At 43.5% G+C, this 27,547-nt stretch overlaps 1 protein-coding gene across 4 annotated transcripts in view; it reads left to right on the top strand.

Moving 5' to 3' along the window:
- LOC147689834 (guanine nucleotide-binding protein G(I)/G(S)/G(O) subunit gamma-2) overlaps nucleotides 1–27,547 on the top strand; it is a 288,998-nt gene that overhangs the window by 202,581 nt on the left and 58,870 nt on the right. Inside the window, exon 3 of one of the 4 annotated variants that reach the window (XM_086937327.1) lies at nucleotides 25,717–25,814. The exons of 2 other annotated variants lie outside the window; for them this stretch is intronic. The gene's annotated coding sequence lies outside the window, so the exon portion shown is untranslated. Of the gene's footprint in view, nucleotides 1–25,716; nucleotides 25,826–27,547 lie in introns of all 4 variants that reach the window. One more of the 4 variants, XM_086937325.1, reaches the window with a different exon arrangement.

Raw genomic sequence — 27,547 nt, forward strand, 5'->3', positions numbered from 1 at the left:
AAAAGGTATACGGGTACAACTACATACATGTGCTCTCTGAATGCCCTCAGACGAGCAAAGAAAACTACCAGGACTAGTTCCAAAATTAAAAGAGCTGCAAGCATAGACACGTATTGTGATCTCTCAGTCATTTACAGCCGGAATAAAGGTTTCAGGTTAGGCTGTCCCTACCCTGCTCTGGATGGTATCCCTACTTAACAGAATCCCAACCTAACAAAAGGTGTCAGTGGTGAATGACTTCCTAGGAAGATCACTCACTCTTAGTCTCTAGGTGAAACCTATGATCTCCAGTCATGACCCCTCTCTGCCTACCCATCCGCTCTCTAAAGGGTCCTCAGGCATCTGCTCTAACTCCACCCAGGGGTGCTGTCCCTAATACAAAAACACAATCTCATTTGAGACGCCCCTCGCGAGACGCCCCTCACGTGGTGTTGCTTCTGGCTTTTTCCATGATGATCCTCATTGGGGCCTCGTGCATTAGAGTTGACCTTGCTTCTCAGACTCTTCTCCGGCCCGCCGATACCCCTTAAACATTCCTAAACCCTCCTCCATGTCTGTTTCATTTCCCTGAACAGAATCCTATTCATTCAATATTTAATTGGATCCCTCCTCACACACGCAGACAGACATCCGCAGCTAGGATCCCATTTCTCATAAACTTCTAACAGAAGTTTGCAACATTATGTCTCGGCGCACTTGGCTCATACTAATACGTGTAAATCAAGCATGGTTAAACATTTCAGGCCTACAACATTTCTCATAGCGATTATATTCTTCAAATCCTTTCATTAGTCAATACATCATGTTAATACTCTACTTTATGATTATGCAAACACATCTAATAAAATATAAACCTATTGGAAACAGAATTACTAAATATCATTTAGTGCAATCCACGTCGTGCAAATGAATACCTTTCCCAATCCTTTCAGCTCTGGCCCTGAGGCCTACTTCGTTCTGTGCTTGCAGCATGTCATTCTTACATTTTAGCAGCTACACGACATGGATCAGGATTAATCACGTCTAATAAAGTTATACATTTTCACACATTTCTGCATTAGTTCCACTTCTATATAAATCTCTAGATTAACTACACATTTTAAAATATAGATGAATATATTCTCGGCACTCATGGCATTTCTCTTCATGATTGTGCGTACTAGGTGTAAGTTTGATACACTTATACAATTTGTTCAGTTTGCGCTCTCTCAGTTCCCCCCTTTGATGACCTCTAGGGGTCATCACCATTTAAACTGAACTAATTGCTAATGTTCCTCGCTTCTGTGTTTCTAGAGCCCTCAGGCTCCTATACTGATTGTCTTGTATTGCAGCTAGTCTCTGTAGCTGTTCTCTCCGGGCTTTCTCCAATCTCTTTGATCTATACCATCTGTATGCCCTTACCAATCCCCACAACATGATCACACAGATCAATATTATGATGATAGGTTTCAGCACATACCATACGAAGCTCTTTCCCAAGTTGGCGAACCAACCTCCAACTTCACCCATTCCATGGCCCACTTTTTCCCAAACATTTTCTCTACTCAGGTCTTCGATCTCTTTGTGGATATTAGTTATGTTCATGATAACCTTCTCCAGGGGCTTTGAATTGTCTGGAATGTAAGTGCAACATTCCTGGACCTTCAAAGCCTTACAGACTCCGCCCTCTTTTGCTAGCAGGACGTCTAACGCAAGACGGTTCTGAAGCACCATGGCCCTTATCGACTGCATCTCTCCTTCCACCAGCATTAAGGACCTAGCAGTGCTGGCAGACAATCTGTCTACGACTGTTGCCAGTCGTCTAATTTTGACATCATTGAGGATCAGTCCTAAAAGAGGAAATACAGCTCCAAATACATCTCCTACCATTTCTGCATCTCCTAGGTCTCTTCTCCCCCTCGCTGAAGCCTTGCCCTCGATGATCTCTAAGTCTTGGGCATGGTATATTTTGGGGAAGATGATTGCCAAGTAACATGAGCCATACCAGTTGTCAGGCAGTCTCACGTAGGCATTTCTTCCACACACAAAATATACATTTGGAATCACTTGCATTCCTTTCAGGAAATCTTTTGTATAATATTCTAAATTGAAAGCATGTTCACAACTGACTTCTCCTACGTATACATTTTCGTAATACGTTTTGGCTCTGTGAAGACATAACTTTCCTCTCTGCGTTTTATCCAAAGCTATAGGACCACTACTACCCTTTCTCTTGTGTGCCTTCTCTTCCTCGGTCCAATCTGTTTTCCATTGTCCTGATTTTTTCAAAATCTTTTGCCTTCTGTATCGATCATCCACCTGCCCTATAAACTTCTTCTCGACTTCTGACACCTTGCATGTCAAGTTATTTCTGCGGGCATGTGAAGTATCTAAGGTAATCCAAGGAATGAAGAACTTGGCCAATCTGTCTTCACTCTTCCAGTAGTCCCATTTATTCATCTGTTTATAATTTGGGACTTCTGGTAACACTGAATCATAATTGGAGAAATAGTATTCAAAACTATCTCTCCCATAAAATATACTAAGCAATAAGCTACATGTAATGCCATATGTCAGTGGGAGGTGATGGTATCTAATGCCTTCATCTACAGACGCCGGCAACTGCATGCAGACATAGCAGTCCTTAACCTCCATGGCATCCACGTATTCATACAAAAGTTTAGCATAAGCATTTGACCTAAAGTCGCCTTGGGACTCATCCATATGTAACCTACGGGCTTCTGCTGCTAATAACTCCTTCTCCTGTATGTTTTCTCCTTTCTTACCAGCAACAGTGGGTTTTGGTGTCACTACAGACTTCTCGTCTGATACCCTTGCCTCCCTCTCATGTCCCACTACATATGAAACTGTAACTACTAAAGCTATTAGAAGGATCACTCCTACTATTAGTGTGCCTATTATACATTTGGCTCTACGATTCGGGGTGCCGGCTTCCATTTCGTCAGACAATAGGATTCTCTTCCTTATTCCAATGCAAAGTTCTTTCCTTCTCGTCCCTTTACAGTCTCTTTTGTTCCTTCATTCTTTAGAACCCCACAACTGGAAGCTGGCAACTCCTTTGCAAAAGTCTTTTAAAAGCTTTAAACACAGACAACCCTAGCCCTTCTCCGTCAACTTATAGGAAGGTCCCTAAGATTCTCTGCTTCCTAGGCGCTAGGTAATCTTCTTCTTCTTGCTTATTTACAAAAGTCTTTAAGCATCTACAATTAATTTCGGACCTGCGGCTTGAATAGCATAGTTCAATATTTCCAAACGAAGAACGTGCTCTTCATGGCTGGTTATCTTTGTCCCAAAGTCGGGGAATTGCAATTCGGTGAAAAACATGTGCTTTAACTTGCTTAAGCGGGGAGGGTTGGGGAGTGTGAACGTTAGTGACCCTTCTGCTTCGACTCCGGGCACTAACAGCTGTACTTCCACCGTGATGATGGGCTCAGAGCTGGACACCACCACCGCTCGTATCCTCCCTGTCTCCCGCTCCAAAGACATTTGTCGCCAGATATGTCCACTCAGGGGTGGCGTATCTTCTGCTAGGCACACGTACTCTTCTTGATCTTCTTAGATCTGGTGCTTCAGAGCCCTGAGCACCTTCTTCCTGGTCTGAATCTTCGGATATTGGAGGGAGGGTTCTCTCTGGAGTCGACCTCAGGCTTGAACTCCTTCTTTGAGGCCAGCTGGCTTCTCCACGTCTTACCCTCCTGCTCCTTGTCCTTCTGCTTTGTTCTCGCTCTCTTTCAGCCTGGTCAGTATCTGATTCGTACTCCCAGCTACTTTCTCCTTCAGTAGCGTCGTCTGTTTCGCTGTTGTACTGACCGTCCTCAGGCTGATCAGACTCGTTCCCTGCTTCTTCTGGCACCTCTACAGCTTGGCTAGCCCCCTCTATGGCTTCTCGGTCTGCAGCTGGGCTCCTATCCGAGAGAGGAGCTGTTTCTTCCAGAGGTGCTGGAACCCTCCGCGTATGCGACGCGTGGATCCAATTGGGCAGGCCTCCCACCTTCACTGCAGTGTTCGTGATCAGGATGATCTGGTAGGGCCCTCGCCAACGAACATCCAGGCAGCTTCTTCTCACGTGCTTTCGCACAAGCACCCAATCACCAGGGCACAGGTCATGGCACGGGTCCTGGCACGACGGAACTTCGGCAGCCTGCACCTGAAGGGACACAGAATGAATGGCGTCAGACAGCCCCTTACAATAGTCCAGGATCATATCATCTGTGATGTTTAACAGTGCAGCAGTTGGTACAGATGGCAACCTCATTGCTCTCCCCATTAACACCTCGTGAGGCGACAGTCCCGTTCTTCTGTCTGGGGTACTACGGAGGCTCATAAGGACCAATGGCAGAGCATCAGGCCAACTCAGGGACGTAGATGAACACATCTTTGCAATTCGGGCCTTAATGGTGCTATTTATCTGCTCCACGATTCCTGATGCTTCTGGTCGGTAACTACAATGCAATTTCTGATCTATGTTCAGGGCCGCACAAATCATCTTCACAAGCTCGCTGTTGAAATGCGTTCCCCTATCTGATTCCAAAGAGGCCGGCACCCCGAATCTTGGGATGAGTTCCCTGACCAGTAACTTGGCTACTGTGAGGGTGTCACACCTACGTGTAGGGTATGCCTCGACCCATCTGGAAAATACGCAAACAACCACCAAGACATAACGAAGGCGGTTGCACCTTGGCATTTCAATAAAGTCTAACTGCATCCGATTGAATGGACCTCCAGACCTCCCTATGTGACTCAGTGCAACTGGTGTTCTTTTTCCTACATTCAGCTGCTGACAGGTCACACAACGTTGGCACACTGCTTCGGCTGCTACTCTGAACTTAGGATTATACCAGGTCTGTCTGAATACCCTCAGCATAGCGTCTCTCCCTAGGTGTACTGGACCATGGATTTGTCTAGCCATTGGGCTCACCATCTCATTGGGTAACACTGCCCTCCCATCTGCGGAAACCCAGAAATGAGCCTCACCCATCACACATCCTGCCTTTTCCCATGTTTGCTTTTCAAAGTCTGGTGCGTTTTCTTGCATGCATCTCAGTTCATCCCAAGAGTCGACAGTTTCCAATATCATGGCTAATTCAGTTCTTACATTTATTCCGCCCACTTCCACCTCTGTGAAAGAGTACCCTTGTTCTGCGCAATACCTCGCAACTTCGTCGGCATATCTATTGCCTTGCGACACGAAGTCCATGTTCCTAGTATGTGCGGTACATTTTACAACTGCGATACCTGCTGGACATTGCAAAGCCTCTAACAGCAAACGCACAAACTCTCCATTGCGAATAGGAGAGCCTGAAGATGTCATGTAACCTCTTTGAGACCATAACTGCCCGTAATCATGAACTACCCCGTAACCGTATTGGCTGTCGGTGTATATAGTGACTCGAATTTGGTTGCTTGCCAGGCAGGCACGCGTCAATGCAATAATCTCGGCTACCTGAGCGGAGTGTACTCCTTCCAGGCATCCGGCTTCCACAACTCCAGAAATTGTACAAACAGCGTAAGCTGCTCTCAACTGCCCAACTTCGTCTCTTACGCATGAGCCATCGACAAAGAAAATTTCATCGGGGTCAGTCAGTGGCTCATCCACGATGTCGGGTCTCGGTTTGGTGCATAGTTCAGTCACATCGAGGCAATCATGGTCTGTACATTCATCCTCATCAATATCACTTGGGAGCGGCATCAAGGTAGCAGGGTTCAAAACAGAGCATCTCTTGAGGGCCACGTTCTCTGCGGCAAGAATGACTTGCTCATAGCGCGTGAGACTGCTGTTGGTCAGATGCTGTGTTTTGGTCTTGGTCATCAACAGTTCAACAGAGTGGGGCACATACACCTCTAACAGGTGCCCCATCACAATGTTCTCACAACGCTCGATACTGACACCTGTTGCAGCAACGGATTTGAGACATCCGGGCAACGCTGCGGCTACTGGGTCTAAAGTAGCCGAGAAATAGGCAACTGGTCTACGGGCATTCCAATGAATTTGGACCAACACAGACAACGCACAACCCTCTCTCTCACAACAGTAAAGCAAGAATGGTTTATCGTAATCAGGCATTCCCAGAGCAGGAGCACGACACAGGTCCTCTCTCAGCTGCAGGAACGCCATCAAACAGTCTTTGTCCCATGGTACCGGATCACTCACCTCCTTGTGCGTCAGTTTTTGCAAGGGTTTTGCTTTCAGTGAAAAGTTGGCTATCCACTGTCGGCAATACCCCACCATCCCTAGGAACATCCTGACTTCTCTCTGTGTTTTAGGCGCATTCATCTTCATGATCGCCTCTATACTGTCTGGTGGCACTTTTCGTTTGCCTTTCTCAATTCTGTGCCCCAAGTACTGCACTTCTGTCAGGCAGTACTGCAATTTTCCCGGGGACACCTTGTGCCCATTTACAGCTAGGTGATTTAGCAAAGCAATGGAATCCTCCCTGCAAGCTTCTTCAGTTTCTGACGCCACAAGTAGGTCGTCTATGTACTGGACCAGAACTGACTTCTGGGGCAGCACTAGACTTTCAAGATTTTTCTTCAATAGCTGGTTAAAGATCGATGGGCTCTCCGTATACCCCTGGGGGATACGACACCATGTTAATACGCGATTTTCCAGCTTGAAAGCGAAAAGGAAATGGCTATCCTCGTCCAATGGGATCGAAAAGAAAGCCTGGCAAAGATCTATCACAGTGAACCATTCGGCTTGAAACGGTATCTGAAACAGTATCACTGATGGATTCGGTACCACTGGACAACATGAGACAACTATGTTATTAATCTTTCGGAGGTCTTGCACTATCCTGAATTTCCCATTTGGTTTCTGCAAACCCATAATCGGGGAGTTGCATGGAATACCCACGATTTCCTTCAGTATTCCCTGCTTAATCATAGACTCGATCACGGGCTTTATACCTGCAATCGTTTCTGGAGTCAATTTATATTGGGGTGTTCTTGGAAACTCGGCATGCGGTTTCACTACAATTTTCACTGGGTCCACTCCCTTGACCAGTCCGATCTCTTCCCCAGTGAAATCCCACACTTCCGGTGCCACAGTCTCTCTCAGATCCCATGGGAGCTCATCCACGGTCAAAGTAGGATACAGCTCCACACATATTCTTGAATTTGCGACTTTGAAGTCAGCATCGTCATCATTGGTCAATACCTCCACTCCTTGTGGTGTGCAGTATATTGTACAATTTAATTTGCACAAAAGGTCTCTTCCTAACAAACATACAGGACTAGAATCGCAAACCACAAACTGATGCTCATCGCTGTATTTCCCTATTTTCACCTGCACTGGTTCTGTCAATTGGCTAGTCATTCTCCTGTTTGCGACCCCCACCACTTGTATGGTCTCTCCAGACATGGGCAGGCCTGGAACTGCGGCTGATCTTATCGTGGATCGAGTGGCTCCTGTGCCTACTAGGAATGTCGTGGGGCACCCTGCCACTTCGGCCTCAACATAGGGTCCCCTTTGGTCCACGTCTAAGGCTGCCCCGAGGGTACAGTCTTCTCTTTCCACTCTCTGTCCTGTTAATGGATCAACGTAATAGCATTCTTCCCCTCCTACAAACAGAGGCATCTGTCTATATGTCTTACCCATGGTCCCTACTCGGGGTGGCTGGGGGAACTGGGCTCGTGGGGGTGGGGTCCCCCCTCTGAGCACCTTTCCTTGGTAGGGTGTTACCCCTCTCGCCGGAGTACTCTGAACCTCTTCCTCCTCTACCTCCTGTTCTCCAATTTCAATGTTGTAGGGACACTCGCGTTTCCAATGCCCCACCTCGTTACACTGGTGGCATCGAGTCGTTTTCTTCAATGCGGCTATATCCACCCTGGGTCTAAAGGTGGAGTTCTCCTCATTGCCCTTGTTCTGGCTATACTGTTTCTTACCCCCAGTTCCTATTCCCTGTTGCTGTTGCTGTTGCTGCTGTCCACCTTTACCAGCTGACTGCATCTGTACCACCATCAGTTTTTCTTTTAGCTTCTTTGCCTTGGAGTCTATCTCATCACAGCAGTACCTGGCATATCTCAGAATTTCATCTAAAGGTTTATTTTGCCAACAAATCAAGTGTTGCTGAATCATTAAACTAATATCCGGTCTTAAACCCAAGACAAACTTAGACACAAACTGCCCTATGTCTTTCGGGTCCATTACATCCAACCCGCTATATTGTTTAAACGCTTTCAGCAATCTCTCGTAATATTCATGAACAGTCTCTTTGGGTTCCTGTCTAGTTCGATCTATTTTGACACAATCTATGTCCTGCATTGGCACCTTGTCTTTCAGCCAAGTCATCACTCTCTCGTATTTTACCATTACTGTCTCGGACGGCCCATTAGTCCTTGCATCTCTCTCTGGCTCTGTTGTCGGCCACTCAGCGCTAACCTTACATGCTGTCCACAAGTCTCCTGGTACCACAATGTCAAACAGGGTGTTCAGATCTATCCATAGGACTTTTGAGATTTTTACAAACCTCTCCACTTGCTTATACCACTCGACTGGGTTCTCCCTCAATTTAGGGAAGGAGTTGGTAAAGGCTGCCAAGTCCCCCCTGCTCCATGGCACATGTACATAGTTCCCATTTGCAACCTCACGCAAAGGGTATGCCTCTATTCTCTGTAATCCTCCTGGTGTCATACCAAGCATGCTCCTCCTTACGGTCCCTTTCTTGGACCACCTTTCTTCCCATTTATCAAGTGCCCTCCACGTCCTTATCCCAGTGATCAGTTCCCTTATGTGGGTTTTCAATCTTATTGTCCTTCTCTCATCTAGGTCTCGATCTGAATAATGTAGCCTGTGGTTACCCTGTAATGCTTTGGTCCTTGACAGGTCCACCATATATTTGCCTGCTAGTTCAACTAATTTCTCATGAATTGTTCTCGCCTTTCGAGTGATGTCCTTTGCCATGAACAGTATTTCATCCTGCTCATACATTTCCATTCTTTCTAGAGGTAGGGTACCATCCATCATGTCATCCAGATCTGACTTTAAGCTGGCGACATCGAGTCTCTTAGCTTTTATCTCAGCTCGCAGTATCTCTTTCGACGGGGGTTCATTGGTCTCTCTACCATCCCAACTCCGAGTCCTACGCTTGGGCTCAGGAGAGTTAAGGAGAGTCCTCCCTTCCTCCCATCTCTCTAAATCCCACGCTCGGCCATCCTGCCTGGGGAGGTGATGAAACACGGGCCTGTTTCCCCCTATCCCATTTTGTCCATTCTCTCTGGCTCCCCTCATTTCATGGCAAGGTTCTCTGTGGTTTTCTACCCTGTCCTTATTCTCTCGTAGTCTAGTGTCACTCAGTATCTGGTAAGACCCTTCTCGGCTCCCCATATCCCCCGGGCTGTCTTCATTTCCGTAATCACAGGGGTCATGGCGAGGCCTCTCGCAACTCCCGTTCTGTCCACTATTCCCAGACACATAGTGGGTGCACTTGAAACTGTTTCTATACTCTTGAGTTCTCCTGTCTCCTTCACTGTGTATTGGGCGGGACACCCCCCCACACTCAGGGCTCCTATTTTCCAGGTCTGGTCTACCTCCACCCCTGGAATGATGGGTGTCTCCCCTACTGTCCTGACCCCTCCCGTCCCACTCCGGACTGCTTTCATCAGCCCCGCAGTGAGTCCGGGTCTTGCTATCTTGGCTTTCCCTTCCAGCTTCTGCCGCCATGATGCTCTTGTGAGCCTCTACTGCCTCGTCCCATTTCTTCATGTACTCGCTTAGCTCCTAAAAGGATTTCCGTCCTGATCCCCTCATATCCTCCGGCCATCTAGGGCCCCCCGGACCTCCCGTTTGATCTTCTGCTGTATGTACCGGGGTGCTCCAATCCCTTGGTCTTGGCAGCTGACTTGGGGAATTGATCATGTCATTCCTCCTTACCATCTCTGCTCTTTCCCTGTCCCTCCGTACCTGTTCCTCCCCTCTACCTCTTTCTGGGTCATAAATCGATACTATAGGGCCTATAGTAACAGGTACTTGCAGGGCGTCTGGTAGTGCGTAAGATGTGGCACACTCCGTTTCCGGCACCCGTTGTACCACGAACCTTCCGACCACCTGTTGCACCGGACTAGGTTGGGACAGTTCCTTCTTTGCAGTGGGATCCCAATCGGTAATGGGAAGCGGTCTATTCTCCCCTATGCTGGCCCCCCCCTCTCCACTAGTCTCCCCATTTCCTGTCTCCTTGTTATACGGGGGTGGCCTATCTGTCAATAACCTATTTATCAGGCTGTCCTCTGTCTCACTCTCATCATCTTCTTCTAATGGGCTTTTGTTTCCTGGCACTTCTAATACTGGGTACAGTTTGTTTACTTCAATGTTATGCACTCTCCATCTTTTAGCATCCGCATCCCATTTGGCATCCTGCACTGCTCTTACCGATCGTTTCACCCTTTCTTGTCGTCTATTCAGGTTCTTCTCATGCGCTGCCCTAATCCAGGCATTGAGAGCTTCAAATTGGGTCGGTCTAGGCATAGGTCTCATTGAGGTCATGACTGCTTTCAATCTGTGTAGCACCTCTAATCTGAACGTCCCATACTTTGGAAACATCAATTCCTCATTTCCCTCTGTAATCTTACTCCACTCTGATATCCACATTATAGTGTGGAGCCCAACATTTGCCGCCATATAATAAGCCGGCGTACCCTCCGGCGGGGCTTCTTCCCCTTCATAAGATCTCCGCCTCTCTCTTTTAAACACCGCTCTTAACCATTTAAAACACTTCATGATTATACGCACAATTTCCAGCCTCACTATTCTGTTTACTTCCTGATGACCATCCACCAATCCTAGCGCGGCTTTGCTAGCTGGCCTATCGCAGCGCGGTCTTGCTCCGGCCGGCCAATCCCAGCGCGGCACTTTCTGACGTCACTCGTCTCCGCTTTGCAGCAGCACCCCTCCTTTCTCAGCTCGTCTCCCGGTCATGCATGCGTCCCATTCATACACCGAAAAATGACTACTTCCGACCAAGCCGTCACTTCTCTTGACTGTACGTCCACAGTCTATCTGTAATTGTCACCACAATTGACGAAACGTCCTCCGTCTCTCTGATAGGTTGCTTACACACAGTAACTTCCGACCAGCGTCCGTTACTCACACACTCACTCTTACGTTCCCCCTATCTCGGTCCTGCGGGCGATCAATGGTACCTCATGACCCCCTTCACTCTGGTTGACAATTACTCTGGATGTCCGATACACCCGAACCACTTAAGCTCTCCTTGAACTTAAGATTTTCACCGGTTGCGCGCGCTCACAACCTGTTCCACAGTCACTCTACAGGCATTCAACTCCCCCAAACATTACAACATAGATACAACACAAAAACACCGCAATCTAACACGCATGACCCTTTATACTCACTCTCGACCGATACTGCTGCTTTTCTGTCTCACGTCATCCGGACCTTCTTCGGCGGGCGGCTCTTCCGATCATCGATCTCTAGGGGCCTTGGGGTAATCTAACCTGGCCTAGATCACCTTCCTCAAGAAGGCAACCATCCTCTATAGCTACCAACTGCGGGGGCGGGATTTTAATCGCTATCTTATCACCCTTGATCTAAACCCCGTTCTGGTCGTCTGAACCTTTATTGCCTGTCATTGAGGGAAGAAAGTGCATCTCTTACCAGGTTAGTTCAATCAATAATGGACTCCGCTCGGAAGAACCACAAACTACTTCTAGCTTTCAAAGATTTATTATAAGGTTAAAGTCAATTGCAAATACAGGCATCTCAGGATGAGATTCAAAAGGTATACGGGTACAACTACATACATGTGCTCTCTGAATGCCCTCAGACGAGCAAAGAAAACTACCAGGACTAGTTCCAAAATTAAAAGAGCTGCAAGCATAGACACGTATTGTGATCTCTCAGTCATTTACAGCCGGAATAAAGGTTTCAGGTTAGGCTGTCCCTACCCTGCTCTGGATGGTATCCCTACTTAACAGAATCCCAACCTAACAAAAGGTGTCAGTGGTGAATGACTTCCTAGGAAGATCACTCACTCTTAGTCTCTAGGTGAAACCTATGATCTCCAGTCATGACCCCTCTCTGCCTACCCATCCGCTCTCTAAAGGGTCCTCAGGCATCTGCTCTAACTCCACCCAGGGGTGCTGTCCCTAATACAAAAACACAATCTCATTTGAGACGCCCCTCGCGAGACGCCCCTCACGTGGTGTTGCTTCTGGCTTTTTCCATGATGATCCTCATTGGGGCCTCGTGCATTAGAGTTGACCTTGCTTCTCAGACTCTTCTCCGGCCCGCCGATACCCCTTAAACATTCCTAAACCCTCCTCCATGTCTGTTTCATTTCCCTGAACAGAATCCTATTCATTCAATATTTAATTGGATCCCTCCTCACACACGCAGACAGACATCCGCAGCTAGGATCCCATTTCTCATAAACTTCTAACAGAAGTTTGCAACATTATGTCTCGGCGCACTTGGCTCATACTAATACGTGTAAATCAAGCATGGTTAAACATTTCAGGCCTACAACATTTCTCATAGCGATTATATTCTTCAAATCCTTTCATTAGTCAATACATCATGTTAATACTCTACTTTATGATTATGCAAACACATCTAATAAAATATAAACCTATTGGAAACAGAATTACTAAATATCATTTAGTGCAATCCACGTCGTGCAAATGAATACCTTTCCCAATCCTTTCAGCTCTGGCCCTGAGGCCTACTTCGTTCTGTGCTTGCAGCATGTCATTCTTACATTTTAGCAGCTACACGACATGGATCAGGATTAATCACGTCTAATAAAGTTATACATTTTCACACATTTCTGCATTAGTTCCACTTCTATATAAATCTCTAGATTAACTACACATTTTAAAATATAGATGAATATATTCTCGGCACTCATGGCATTTCTCTTCATGATTGTGCGTACTAGGTGTAAGTTTGATGCACTTATACAATTTGTTCAGTTTGCGCTCTCTCAGTACTACTTTGCAGCACTTAAGATGTAATGCTTACCCTTTTCCACAGTGCGGGTGCTCATTATGTGAAAGTGCCAGAAAGAGGATTACTGCCCAGTATGTTATAGTGCTGCCCATAATATCCATTGTAAGTAAATCGCATTTATATACTGGTAGTAACATCCTTGGAACACAATATTTACATATAATCGAATCAGTTTTCAAAATGTTTCCTTTTAAAAAAATGTACAGCTAAAAGTTATAATAATCCTTCACCTTCTTGAAGTAAGGATTGCAAACGCTTCAGACTGCCATTATTACGGGGTGCAGCTTAAGACACCAGTGCAGTGTCAGTAAGTCACTGGTCTACAGTAATAATGGATGTGGCCCTTTAACACGGGGTACCTGTGTATATTCCAGTGTCTCATGTCAGGGTGGAAAGGCGCGTCTGGAAGGCCAGGAGTGCTGCTTTGTGTTTCTAGGGTGTTCCTTAGCATGCCATGTGTTGATCAATGCAACAGGGGTTCAGTTCAGTGTCATGATGATGCTCAGCAAGGTAAGAGTGCTTTAAAGGGCTTCAGATGTGCTTCTCAGTGTGACATTGGTGCTGTCCAATGCACCAAGGTGCTGCTCTATATGTATGGGCCACTGATCAAACAACTGTGATGATGGTCTGCATGCTATTATACATTTTCAATGTGCCTGCGGTGCTAGTTAATGAGCATTCAGTTACTGCTCTGTGTGCCTGGTGTAATCCTGAATCTTCAGACCATGATACTCCGGATAGGCCTCTGTGCTGCCTGATGGACTCCGTGCTGCCGGGTGCTGCTACACATGCCCAGGAGTCAGGTCACTGTCCCAGCTTACCACTGCTGCTACTCTGGCCTCCTTACTGGCCCCTCCCTCCTTTGTCAGCTGCTACACAAGGCCGACATTTTTATTGTGGGTGGGTAAGGGAAACAATAACAGTCCTCTCCACAACATGTCTACTGTACATCTATTAATCGCACCATTGCGCTGCCTGTGGTAAAATTGCAAAAACAGAGGCTTTCAATGTTTGTTCTTTCCACGGATCCCAGTGCAGCAGGTAGGATTCTGTTTTGGTGGTATGTGGCCGAAAGCAAAAATGGACTACTTTCCAAACCAGTATGTTTATCAATCAATCAATCAATCAAAGAAACTTTATTCGATCCATTTAAAATACAGATCATAAAAGTTAATAGAAGTAAAAGGACATTTGTATTCAAGTAAATTTGCACAATTCCTAAATTGATTTTGGCACTAAACATATTAAAAATTGAACAAACAAGACAAAATCCATTTCATAAATACTAATTACAAATATCTGTGTTATAGTTGGATTAATAAAATTAGTAACCAATTCATCAATATTCACATGAATTGTAAGAAACAGTTTTCCTTCTCCTTAGGCATGCCCATAAGAAAGTAGCTAACTTTATCTAATGACAAGAAGTGGGAGTGTATATTTACAACAAGGGGTGGTGAGGGACAGAGTCTCTGAATTAAGCAGAAAGCTCTCACCCAGTCAAGAGATCAGGGCTAGATCCAACACCGTTTTTTAGCTCACTGCACCATCCCAGTTTCAGAACCTGGCTGTATGCAAATTAGTCTGTTCCTGTCCCAGTGCATGATGGGAACAGGGCAAACCAAACTACAAAAGCCAATTCTTGCACTGGGAAGGAAACAAGCTGTGGGAGTGCCCATTGTCAACATTGTCATTTGCGTAAACCCTAGAACCAATAGCAATTCCGATTAGATGTGTTTAGATCAAGGGAGTGGCAATGGAAGATCTCGAAATGAAACTGTTTTATATGCAAATGACATGTTATTGACTATTTCAGAACTAGATTGACTTTGACAACGCTAATGAAAAGTATTACTGAGTTTGGAAGCTTTTTAGGATATAAAGATAACTGGGAAAATGTAGTGCTTCAGCTTTACCTAAAACATATTTATAGGTCAAGTCAAATGTTATGGATTTGGGTCCTGGGACAATATAATCCAATATTTAGGTATTTGAATACTAATGATTGTGAGGGAAATAAATGTAAAGCCCTTATTGAAATGCTCAACATGATGAAGATATTGGTGCTCCTTATATTTATGTATGTCGTCAACATCATGTCTCCAAGATGTGCAAGTATTAAGTGCAACCACACCGTTTCTGTCTCTTGTTTGGGGTCATTTATTAAACCAATGATTTCATTAAGGACATTTTAGAATCCTAGCTGTAGTCGATGTTTAGTTTCTTCTATGTGTAGAAATACCATAATGACCTTTATTATCCAGGATCTCCATAGTGACATTGCCTATTTCAGAAAGGTAGAATTGAGTTAATATCAAAAGAGCATACAATGGAGACTTCAATATGTCATATTATGTCTGTTCTAGAACCCCAACATAATCTAACAAATTATATCTCTCATTTCAGGTAGCAAAATATAAAGCAAGGAAATTAGTGGAAAAATCTATTTTAATCTAGGGAAATGTTAGTACTATTGAACACCTAAATATTTAAAAAAACGTAGCTGGAAGACGTGGCAGTCAATTGGAGTTATCTTTATCAAGTGTTTTTTAACCGTCATCTAACTGCAAAACAGTTGTAAATGCTAAAATCTCTAATCATCACATCCATCTGTGAAAGAAACAATCACAACTAAAGGGTTCTATTGTACATAAGAATTTTATGTATAATCTAGGTGCATATTTACCACTAGAAGGGAAGACTGAAATCTGGAGATTGGTGAGGAGATGTCAACAGTGTCTTATGATCATAATACAATAGGCTTGTAAAACATAGGGCCAGATCTTAAATTGAGATTGGTACTGCTAAAGACTCTTTAGAGGTTGTAATGTTTGCCAGTAAAAAACACTAAGTTATCCTTGCAGTTACCACTGCTTGCTGGCGATGAATCCTGTACGTTACTGCACCTCTTTATGTAATGTTAAATCATGGAGCCCACATGGAAAGACATTCTTGCTACAATTAATCTTTTGTGATAGTGTAATCTTAAAGTCATTCTAAGGAAATTGTATTTTATGAAATTACCAGCATATGGGTCTACATTTATACAAAATACAAGGGCAGAGAAGGCGTTGATGGAGGTTAAAAGATTTATGCGATTTAATTGGGAAAACATGCCAGGAGAATACAGTTTGCTGAATTCAAAGAATTGTTCAATTAGCATCTATGGAAAACATATTCCACAAACCTAGAGACTCTTATCCAAATACAACAGGATTCACTGGCTTTATTCCTAGCTTAGACATTTTTTTAACCTTAATTGGTTGTCTAATCAACTTGTTCCTCTTTCTCACTTCCATTAGCTTAAGTGTCACGATGAATGTTTGAGAGTTATGTTTGAAACATTTACAGAGATACACATTATTAAACAAATATATAAATATGTTTCTTTAAAACATACAGTAAAAAATAAAAAAGAGAATGTGACTCCATTGTCATCCCTGAACATGCCCCTTTGGTGGCCTCTTTAATCCACTCCTAGAATTAGGCGACATTCAGTGACAAAAGGCACAAAAATAGATGTGAGCTCCACAATAAACTACTCTAGAGCCAAAGAAAATGTGGGCTATCCCTGGGCATCTTTACCCTTGAAAAAAACCCTTTCAGCTGCTTCTCTGTCTTGGCTAAATTTTGTACATATGGAAAGCTTTGTTTACAAGAATCGTGAAGAAAGAATGTTTATTCTTTTAGAGTCTTGTCAGTGTCTTATTTCAGAAAGTATCCGACTTTCTGAATCCAAATGTCTAGCTTCAGTGGCTTCACTTCTCATAGCTGCTCAGACCAGATCAAGGAGCTCTCTCAAATGATAGGAGTCCCCCTTACATCATTTCATACGTCACAAAAGACTTTTTTGTAAGAGGAACAAAAATGCTGCTTTAAGAGACACTTGGTGGACATAGGGAATGCCACTCACCCTTAAGAACATTTTTCTGTAAGGTACTGTTCCTAAATTACTGTCTGGCTGACTGATATACTTGTAAAGTACTCGATTGCCGAGGCGCCTTTGCGCTGAGGTGTATTGGTACTGATGCACAGGCTAGCCTATCTTAGACGATTAAGGGAAAAGCCAAGTCTTGACCTGTTTCCTGAAAATAGACCTATTAGACTATAGTCTGATCTAGGTTGGTTGGGAATTCCACAGCTTGGCTGCTTGATAGAAGAAGCTCTTACCACACCATCTGGCTTTAAAAAAAAATCTTTTTGACCAGTAACAACCCTGTATTGGCTGACCTCAGACTCCGTTGCAGCACGTACCAGGAAACTAGAGTTTGAACATCCATGGGACCTCCTTCATAAAGCGCCTTGTGCACAAGGCAGAGGGCCTTGAATTTTACTCGCTGAAGGACTGGGAGCCAATGCAGCTGTCTGATACTAGCAGACGTGGGGTGATGTTTGGGGAGAGCAAGCAGTACACGAGCTGTTGCATTTTGTAGAGACTGCAATTTAGCCATCAAGCCTATGTCAATTCCCAAGTGTAATGCGTTCCCATAATCAATTCTGGAAAGGACAAGGGTTCCAATTATCCTTTTTCCCAGGAGTTAATGGAATAAATGGCAGGGTTTTGTGCATGACTTTTAAGGTAAAATAGGCAGGAAGAGGTTAGTTGGTTAATTTGTTTTCCGAACGTTAACTCATCGTCGAACATAAATCCAAGGTTTCTGGCCTTAGTCACTGGAACTGATAGTTTGTGGCCTCAGACAGCCACCATAGTTGGTTCCATACTATGGGGCCCTTCCCAAACTCCATAACCTCGGTCTTTTCAGTGTTGCGTTTGAGAGAGCTTGAGTTAATCCATGCCATGACTGCATTGAGACAGTTACGAAAGCGGTCTGCAGTGATGACCACCCTCTGCATAACCGATACCACTATCTATGTATCGTCTGCATATGAAACTAAGGGGAGGCCATGCTCTTTAAATAATCTAGCCAGGAGGGTTAAGTCAATATTAAAAAGTGTGGGTGACAAAGCTGACTCCTGTGGGACTCCACTCGGGAGGCATAAGTCCGCCGATGTAAGACCGTCCCAGTGGATCAACTGTTCCCTGGATGCCAGGAAGGATGCTAGTAGAGTTAGAACCATCTCTCTGATTCTCACTGCCTTCAGCCGCTGCAGCAATACCGCATGGTTAACAGTATCAAATGCTGCTGATAGGTCAAGCAGGATGAGGACGGCTCTTCCTCCCTCATCCATGAGTTTTCAGATTTCTTCTGTGGCCATTATCAAGGCAGACTCAGTGGAATGTCGTGATCTTAACCCATGTTGTGTAGAATCCAACTTGAGATTACCATCTAGATAGTCGGTGAGTTCCAGGTTAATGGCTTTTTCTAAAATTTTAGTGGGTAGTGGGAGGCATGATATTGGGCGGTAATGCTTGACCTCAACGGGGTCCAGTGTAGGTTTCTTCAGATAGGCCTGATCCAGGCGTTTTTCCATAACTATGGATAGACTCCTGAACTAATGACCTCATTTAAGATGGGAACACTAATCTCCTTGGAAACCATATGTAGGATAGCAGGGGGACAGGAGTCCATGGGCGAGCCAGTCTCTGCCGCTGTAACAGAGAATATTGACAGACTGCTATGAGTGGGATTGTTTTCTAAGGGGTCCTCTTTAGTTTCAGTTGCAGTAGATACTGTCTTCTGCAGTTCCTTATACAGTGTCTGAACTTTGTTTTGAAAAAAGGAGGCCATCTTATCCACAAAGTTTTGATCAGGTTTAAAATGGTAATCCTGCAGACGCTTTAATAAAGCTGCAGCCGTTTTAAAAAGCTCCTAAAATGAGTTTTTGTCCGCCTGTATTTTAGTTGTAAAATACGACATTTGAGCAAGTTTTATACCTGCCTTATATTCCTCCAGGGCTAGATTATATTCCCTTCTAAATTTATCACTGTAGTCTGTCCTCCATAATCGCTCAAGACGTCTGCATTTGGCTTTTATGGGCCTAAGCTCAGCTACTCAGCTACATACCAGGGTGCAGTCGCTTGATATCTTTGAGGTTGCTTGGTTACTTCTGGGGCAAGCCGATGTATTGAAGACCTAATCCATTCATTAAATTTAATTGCTGCCAAATTAGAATCCAGCATGATGTTGGGTGGGGTTTCCGCCAGGAAGGCTACCAATTCACTTTTTTGAGTGGCTTTCCACTGGCGGAATTTGACCATGGGCGGTCTATTACGATGATTTTTGCTGATTGTGGACTTTTCTATAGTAAAGTATATAGCATTATGATCGGTCCATGGCAGAGGCGTCACGTTTATCAATTCTATGTCCTGATTATTAGTGAATATACATTGAGAGTGTGACCTGCTGAATGTGTGGGTTCTGCTACTATCTGATTCAGTTCAAATCCTGCAAGATTGTCCACCAGTGTAGCAGTTTCTGGATTGTTGTTTGCTTCTAGATGCAAATTAAAATCACCCAAAATTGTAAAGGTCAGGGTATCTAGACATGACTCAAGAATAGTATGAAGTGTACAAATGAAGGAGGTCCCCCCCTCTGGGGGCCTATAAATAAGGAACCCCAGGAAGGAAATAGTGGTATTGTACTTAATGCTAAAGGTCACTGCCTCAGCTTTCACTGATGGTGCAGGTTCAATCTTTACTGTGTACTGGGACCTATATATTATAGCTATCCCCCCTCTTTTTCCCCACCCTGTCCGCACAGGCTACCTGGTTTCCTGCGGGTAAAGCCACATTGTAATCCGGTTCAGACGCATTATCTGCCCTGGTCTCTGTTAAGAAGGCAAGTCTCTGTTAAAAAGACAAGTCTGTCATATAATTCTGGCAGAATCCACGCCTAAGGGCAGTTTGGAGGAGCCATTCACAATTTACAAAAATGCCCACAAGATAGGCAGGGAGGTTCACCTTGCAATGAGAAGAATAATAGCACATCGGGATAGTCCCATGAACTTCCTCTCTGCTACTCTTAAAAGACCCATGGTTGTCCTTTGGGTTTCGACCAGGTTATTGATGAATGTGTGTTCAAATTATTGCGGCTTAAAAATCAAGAACCGAAGTATCGTGAAGGTAATACAAACACAACCCTTCTAGATGCTTTTTTCTTGCTCCAGGCCATGGATAGGAATGTTGAACTCTGAATCGACTACTGGATATACTTGTCTTTATTATGTAAAATGTTGAATTTGTTGTTAGTGTATTTATTATATAATCAAGAGAAAAACTACAGTAAATGCTGCAGCTCTAAAGAGATTCGTGTAAAAAAATAATTAGCAACATAGGCAGAAATACAGCAATGCCCACTCCTAGCATAGACACACAAACACTTTTGAAAAACACACAGCTTTAATTAAAGCGAAAGCCGCAGGGATGATTTGCCAGTTTACTCTATAAACATCATCAGATTAAAAAACCTGTGCCTTCCTAAATTAATCAACAGTCTTCAAGGACTTTATTTTCAAAACATTACTTAATATTTAATGCTGAGTAAAATGAGGGGATTGTCCTAGTTTATATCTATGATAACAGTGCAAATTCATGAGTGCATGAATATTTTCCACTGTTTGAGCACCTCATGGCAACCACTGCTTAATTATAGTCACTATTGGCAATCCTGATGAGAGCCGAATGGGGCAAACAAGAGGGAATTAAAGTGAAACTCTGTTATATTCTTAAATGTAATTTAAGAATATATGCAAATAATATATGTAAGTAAGAATATGCATTCTGTGATTCGACGATGCAAACCCTGGTCACATCCATACCCAAGCCGGGAAGGGATACACTCGAACTGACTAACTATAGACCCCTGTCAATGCTCTCAACGGAGTACAAGATCCTCAGTAAGGCCATTGCCTTGCGGATACAGCCCCACCTTCCTGCCTTGGTTCACCTGGACCAATGTGGTTTTCTCCCAAGAAGGAGTACATCCCAGAACACGCGGCGACTCCACGCACTGATGACTGCCACACCGCAGGAACACCCCCAGGCCGGCTGCGTAGCACAGGACCTGAAACAGGCATTCGACTCCCTGTCATGGCCGCTTATGTTCGAAACTCTGCGGCACTTTGGCTTCCCAGATTCCTTGCTGAAATGGGTAAGACTACTATACACGGAACCCCTCGGCTCGTGCACGTACAGGTCGGTACATTTCAGACAGCTACCCAATATACAGAGGCACCCGACAGGTTTGCCCTCTATCTCCACTTTTGTTTGTGTTAGCCCTGGAGCCTCTAGCCATGACCCTTCGGGCCCATGGAGAACGGATGGGTATCTCAATAGGGGGTACACATCACCTAATATCCGTATTCGCAGATGACATCTTACTGTACTTCCGTGACCTGGGGGAGGACCTTTCGAATATAGATGATGTTTTTAGCCGATTGGAGGGGGTGTCCGGCTTGGCCATTAACCCAGGTAAGATTGCACACCTACACTACCACAATAAAGCTATCTGGTGCTTTTATCAGCTCTGTAACATCTTCCTCACACAACCTCTTCAACTTATCCTTTATTGGCCCATTCATTACCAATGGAACATTCCTTGCTCTATGCTCTTTCAGCATTGATGTTTCTCGCAACACAAGGCAATGCATGAACCCTTCTAACATCAGACATCCCAATCCTTCCTGAAACACCTTTAGGAAGTTCTCTCTCCATTTTTTCACTTCCACACTGTTTGTTCCATTACTTGCTCCGGATGATTTTGGTCCAAAACAATTCCTAAACCTTATTACTCACTCCTTCCTAAGAAAGACGTCTCTTTTATTACTGCACACACCCTTTATCCTGCAGTGTACTCCATCATGCATCAAATGAACCTACCCCAGGTAGCTGCACATCACAGTACCATTCTGTGATCACATCTGTCTCCTTTGTATCCAGATCTTTAAATCTATTAAAAGTATTCCCTTCAATCAAACTATTAGGAGAGCACACATCTGCCCACATGCCCAGCACTGCATCTCGTAACACCACTAAGCACCCTGGCAGGTGATACGGATCTAACTGCTATGTACATCATTGCTTTCCAGATATATTCCTTTGCCATCACACAACATCAAGACCGCTTCATCATCCCTAAAACTGCTTACTTCAGTCTGCACAGCATTCAGTTTAGCTTTTTCACTTTTCAGTCCATTCTTGCACAATCTTGAAAAACTGCCCACTTTTGTGCATTTTAGCACCTAGCTTTAATAGCTGGGTGTGGAGAAGTGTGGCTCAATGATTAGAGCGGCAGACCCTGACGCAGAGGTCTAGCCTGGGACCAGGGTTCAATTCCCCGCCTCGGCGGGTCTTGTGCTCAAAATTCCACGGACCTGATAATTCTCGCCTTGGTGCCTATTCCAATCATGGAGTCCCACTCTGCAACTCTGGGCAATAGCTTGCTTAATCTCCACAACGGCCCCCACAATGCTAAGGATGCCTGGCCTCCACCTTGGGGGTGCCCAGGAGTGGACGCTTCACAGGAAAAGCCAGGATGGGTTCCACAGCGGTATTCGTACAAGCGTCTTGAGACCCTTGCGGATGAGTAGTGCGCTATACAAGTATCAATTTCCATTTCCATTTACTTGAAATGACTAAATTCCTTCAATTGCCAGGCCTAAAACACCGTGACCTATTTCTATATTCACCAAATGCCCCTTTTCTCACGTCCTTATTTTTGTGTCTCATGGCCCTTTGCAGTGAATCTGCTTCATCACCACTCTTGCCACATTTTATTTACATCTTCCTTCTCTGGGATTCAGATACTCCAGATACTTTGACCTTGTGCTTTGCTACACTGGCAGTTTTTTCTAGGCAGTTCACTGTTACACTCAATAACATTTCTTGTTCTTTCAAATTACAGGTCCTGTTAATCCATGGATCTCTAACAATTTTATCTCAGAGATCTTTAAGCTTGCATGGTACTGCAAGGTGCCCAACACAGTCACATACTGTTCAATGCTGTCTTCCGGCATCTGCACACTTGAGAAAATTCTCTACCGCTCCTCAACTTTATTAAACGATTCTTCCTGTATTCTACTCTGATGCTCCTGATGCACCCCAAACTCACGAGGAGGGTCTTCTGCTACATCTCTTCCTGCTGCTTCTGAATCATTCTGCCTACAAATGTTGACAAACAATATGTCTCACCTCTATGTGTTTGAGCATTGCTAATGTAGAGCCCAGCAAAAATATCTAATGTTACTTCCTCCACATAAATCTTAAATGCCTCCTTCCAATTTTCCCACAACATAATTAATTTACCAACACTTTATAAACAATTAGATGGGGCAACCCTGACTTCATGGTTACAATAGGGTTAAGCTGTTTACCAAACAAATAAACTAATTAAATAATTAAGTTGATCTATCCAATACGGAATGCCACCATAACGACCTAATATAATAAAAGAGTTCTCCACTGCCTTTTGGCCAGGTTGCCAATAGAAATATGGCATACATACATACAAACAAAGTAGTCCGTGCTGATCTCAAGTACTGCAGGATGAAACATGCACAATAAACTACTAGCCCCTGTTGTCAAACACAACAAGTAAGGGATGGCAGAGGTTCTATATGTTCTTCAGGTGACCAAGCAATACAAGTGTTTATTAGGATAGCTTCCTTCACAAGTGTAGACATCAGTGTGTGTACCCACCTTGGGTAGATGCTTGTACATAAATGCAACAATACTTAACAAGTGGTAACTGTAATGCCTCCTATAGCCTACATACTTTTCACTTGATTATGTGAAAGCCTGAGTGTATTGTTACACAATGGTAGTCTTGTATTCATAGTTACATTAGGATTTTCCACCCCTCCTCTCTTTCTGTATATATGCTTATGTCCTTCAGTGCTTTCGCCTCATGTGGCAGTCCCTCAACAGTTTTCACCCCTAATAAGGACTTTCTGCATGTGCGTGTTCCAGAAATCAGGACAAGTTATTGGGAATAGCTACTTGGCGTACACTTTTGTGTAAGTCCACATTAAAACCCAACCACAGAGCCTAAATGTTACATACCAAATGTGGAACACAGGAAGACTTCCCCCTGCCACAAATGGGATTGAAAACATCAACATGAAACAGTTTTTGGCATAAGAGGCCTACATCTGACATTAAATACATCAGTTGTGGGTGGGACCTGAAATGGCAAGGCCCATTGTCCAGATTTGAAGCACAGTGTCCACATTTAAAACATGTAACGTTGACAGAGTAAACGAAAAATGCTGCAGTGCTGCAAAAAGGCAATGTGACTGCACTGACTAGGACCCAACTAGAATCACAAACATGGGTCATTGTAGCAATTGGTAAGAACTGAATTCTTGATATAATTCCAACCAGTTGAGTCAACCGCAATTCTGAAATTTTTAACAATGAATGACTGCTCCTTTAAGCTTTCTAATATTTCTTTCTTGATTCAAAATCTTAGTGTACCAGTCTAGTGTAGGCCAACAATAGTATTGCCGGACTTGTGCATGTAGTACTTGTCTAATGGTACATGGATGTGCCATGGCTGGCTAGCTAGTTCCCTATCATTGCGTCAAAACATTTGAAAATGCAGGGTCATCGCCATTCTTTGGGACACTGCAGACAAAACTGGTTTGAATGTAGATGACAAAATCGCTCATGTAAGATGCCCATTCTGGGAAGATATAAAAGGAAAATAAATCTTGGTCCATTCAATGAGGCTTGAGCACCCATGATTTCAAACAATGATGAAAAAATCAAACAAACTCAGCAAGGCCCCGCCACAGCCATCTGATATGCGCAGAAGATCTTACTTTCCACGTTGCATCACAGCACCTGCACTGAAATACCCACATCACAGATTGTAAAGATCACAGCTAATAAGAATTGGTAAAATATCTGTGAAATTGTATGGTGGCACGTTTCTTAGGGGGTTGAATATTTCTATCCCAGGCTGCTTAAATCTTTTAATGCCTGATAGGATTTCACTGATGCCCAGCGACTACTTTTCAGCAGGCATTTGTAGGTGTGTTAGAACCTGTGTCCTTAGTTCACCTGTGAGCACCTTTATTTATCTGTGATTCATTTGCCTCTACGAAACAGGCTTACCATACTAGTGCTGATTTACAAAACATACATAATAATAAGTGTCCCTGCTGGGAAGATTATGTACACAAAATTGACCTATTATTTTCAGGTTCAAGTGAAGAAACCCAGTTATAAAAATCACTCAACTGATCTCTTGCACCAGTGCTCTATTTACGTTCCTCAAATCAGGTGTCTTTTTGAGGTAATATTCTTTTTTATATGTTTCAGAGAAATGCTTTTAAATCAAGAATTTTAACTGTGGAGTTTACACAGAAATTTCAAATCAAATTCTGGTTGCTAAATCTGCGTTATCTCATGATGTTAATTAAGATTAAAAAGTGAGGAGTTCAGCTGCTACCGGCCAATGCATTCATTCAATACAGGAAAGGCAATGTAACTCTGTGGTAAAGAAAAACAAACATATGTTAGTCAATTGACCATCTGGAGCCAACAGCTTTGCATGTGACTGCACCCAATCCATAGAAACAGAATCAGCAGTGCCCACTGTCCCTCACAATCAATATGAGGTATACCCCTCTGAGCGAAAAGTTTTTAAGACCAGATTAAGAGTTGTAGAATTCCGTTCAGAGCGTTAATTCATGGTGGAATCATTATAGGTAGCCCAGTGTCTTCATGCCCAATAATTACAGGTCTGGAGAAACCAGAGACTATTAAAATGTATATTCACAATATATTCCAAGAACAAGAGGCATTGTAAAAAATAATTTAAACAACCATTTGTGACTTTTATTTTTAGAACTTTGTCAATTACCGGAGTGCCTGCTTCGAACAGAAAGAAACTATCTTTGGTGAAATCGTTGGACGCCACACTGAGCTTCTTTTGAAGTCATCATTGTAAGAAAGAGGTTTGTGCAGTATCAGCAATTGAAATGGAAGAAACTGTTAATGCAGTATGTTCTTTTTTGTTTGCATATTTATCAGAAGCCTTTGGGGGAAGAGATAACTTTTAATAATACGAAAAGTTACCCATGGGTTGTAAAGCAACCAGGAAAATGTCAGGAGAATTAGCAAAAGAAAATTTAGCATTCCTAAATGGTTGTAAAATTTCAGCAAAGGGCATTTTAAAGTTGAGTCGCCACGCAACTGATCTATAGGGCATGTTTCTAAGTATTTATTTGAGCTCATACCACTTTTAAATACTTTTTGTGCATAGGCTGACACATGTGTGTTTGAAGTTCATATTTTATTTTAATGTTTCTATTGAGTACAACACATATCCCAGCAAATATTTCTCCAAGAGCTGGTCGAAGAGCACAAGGCTTCTACGCTCACTTATATGAAAAGCAAACATTGAGAAATCTATTAGTAGGGAAACTTCAACCACATTATCTTACACTTCTGGGCTTACATTTCGAGCACAATAAGGACTTCATTCTAAACCATGACCTCTGGTTCCAAACCAACCCAAAGAGGAACTTGTGTTCCTGTATGTAGAATCCTTTGGTCAACGGATTAAAATCACAAACACCGGGGCCTTAGGAGATGGCAGACAACATATTACCAGGCTGTAGGATCACCTCAAGTTATATTTGCAGCTAAAGGGGGTCTTAAAGAATTATAATTTATCTGGAGTCAGGTCGTGATAGGCCAATGTATGTCCCATTGTCGTCGATAGGCAAATAAAAGCAATAAATGTTAAAAGTTTGTTATTTCCCTAAGTACAGTCAGTAACTGAACAATGGTTTAGAACTGCAATAGCAGTAACAAATCATTGATACATTCCATTGCGAAAGAGATGGGGCACATTTATAGTATGCCTTCATGAGACAGAAGGATATTTCTGATCCATAAAAAGGTTTTGATATATTTGAAAGAAGTGGCTTGTAGTCATAAACAGTTTCTTTTTGCGAATCACAGGCTCTGCAAACTTAAAACTTTTAGTTAAAATGTTTTACAGCAAAGAAATCACAATAACTTTCCTGCACTTGCCGGAGAAATTAAGAGACTAAGGAGGCCACAGGATGGTGCAGGGAAGGAGAGATTAGGCTTCTGGAATATGTGAGAACTTCAAAATCTGTACACCGTAGAATGGGGGTATTTTCAAAGATGTTCAGAAATGTATCCATCTGAGATCAAAATAGAATTGAAGTTGGGGGGGTCTCAGTTGATAAGCATTGGATAAGGAGTCATTTCCTCCCTCTGATGGGGCTTATGTATTTCCTTGCAAAGAAGAGGCCGCATTTTTCCATTCGTCCATTGCTTTGGATGACAAGCTTCCCAGCACTGATTCACTTTTCTTTTGTCTTTAACCCTCTAAGGATGACTGTGTGTTGTAAGGGAAATGTAGAGAAACTTTAGAACTGGATACAAATGGCTTAGTAACCTCCATTTCAAATTGTTGTCTTACCAAACACTCTTGTAAATGCCCTTTAAAGCATCCCTCCCTTTTTTGGTATGGCCACTTATGTAAGGCAAAGATACTTCCACATTATTTCCTACTGAATTAGGAGAAGGGTTATCCCAGTGGAATTACATTTGGCACCTTGTTGTACAGCTTCTTTACTGATACACTGATATCTCTATAGGGTTATGGTTGAGGAAAGAGGGCATTATCTCACTTTCCACTA

The sequence above is a fragment of the Lissotriton vulgaris genome, chromosome 9, assembly GCF_964263255.1.
Source record: "Lissotriton vulgaris chromosome 9, aLisVul1.2, whole genome shotgun sequence".
In the NCBI taxonomy this organism is placed as follows: Eukaryota; Metazoa; Chordata; class Amphibia; order Caudata; family Salamandridae; genus Lissotriton; species Lissotriton vulgaris.